A 1,467-nucleotide genomic window follows, 5' to 3' on the forward strand; every position below is an offset into this window, starting at 1 on the left:
AAAAAAAAAAAAAAAAAAGATGAGAAATGTGACTTTCTTTGGAGACTTTGGGTCTTTTCTGATAGTAGATGTCACCAAGTTTCGATGACCAGGGTTTCCTACCGGTAAAGCCCTTCTTCAAAATCTTTGTTTCTCTTTTGGCTGTCACAGACCCACAGAGCTGGAGGGGACTTTTTTTTTAGCAGTCCCACGTGAAAATGCAATATTGTAAGAGCTACCAAACCAGAGCGTTGAGTTGTTGTAAAGGCAGACTTAAGGTGGGACAGTTTGTCTCAGATGGAATTCCTGTGAACATCATCACGTTGCAGGTAACGAAGAGAGGAGCTTAAACATGAGCTGATAAAGAACACAGGGACCTTGAACGGTGCTCAGGCAACGACAGGTAAACACAGTAAAGCTACTGTTTGGACAGCAGATTGCTGGTTCTCCAAATGTTTCCCAGTATTAAGTCACTGACTCATCACACAAGGCCCACCAGTTTTAGCTGGGGTCACCGAGACTCAGTGTGAGAATCCTACAATCAATGAACATCTATTGTGTGCTTCCTCATCAGACATGTGCAGAGCTTGGGGGGAAATAGATGAATAAGCAGCTCAGGGTCTGGTGGGGATGTCAGATTATATATATATATAATTTATCTGAAAGTGCTGGGATTACAGGCGTGAGCCGCCGTACCCAGCTTTTTTTTTTTTTTTTTTTTTAAGGGACGTGGCCTTGCTATGTTGCCCAGGTTGGTCTGGAACACCTTGGATCAAGCGATCCTCTCGCCTCAGCCTCACGAGTAGCTGGGACTACAGTCGCGTGTCACCACGCCTGGCTTTATTCATTTTACAGGTTATAAAGCTGAGACTCAGAGAGGTTAGGTAACTTGTCCAAGGTCACACAGCTAGTAAGTGGCAAAGCTAAAAATGGGACCCACGCTCTTAACCGTCGCCCACAGCCCGTAACACCAACAGCCCTAGCAAGGCTGGATTCCAATCACGCGTGATTTCAGCGTTTCATTGGCTCTCTTTGAGCCTCAGTATTTCTGTTCGTACAGTGGTGGCGAGGGAACTGACCGTTAGCCCCTGCTTGCTTGTGCGGAGTCATGAATGCAGCTCCCGGCTCCGGAGCGGTTTCCATGACAACCCGGCCAGCCACCATCCCTAAGCCGAGTGGCTTCCGTCACGTCCGGCCTGTTTACTTCCGGGTCCCAGCCCCAGAAGCGACGATGGCTCGTTAGGCTCCAAACTGCCGTTCCGCCGCTTTCGTTCTCGTTCTTCGGCCTTCCGCTTTGTTTTCCGCCTCTGGCTTGTAGTCTCCGTCGGCCGAGGGCATCGACCGCTTCCCGGAGCCAAGCGCGCAGCCGTGGTCCACCCTCTCTTCGGACCCGCCTCCTGGTGACTTCACTTCCGGGCCGAGTGTTTCCGGGTCGCTGCTGGCCCGCGGGTACTGGTCTCAGTACCCCTGCAGCCGGCCGGAGCGGCT

The sequence above is a fragment of the Colobus angolensis genome, unplaced genomic scaffold, assembly GCF_000951035.1.
Source record: "Colobus angolensis palliatus isolate OR3802 unplaced genomic scaffold, Cang.pa_1.0 Scaffold8, whole genome shotgun sequence".
Lineage (NCBI taxonomy): Eukaryota > Metazoa > Chordata > Mammalia > Primates > Cercopithecidae > Colobus > Colobus angolensis.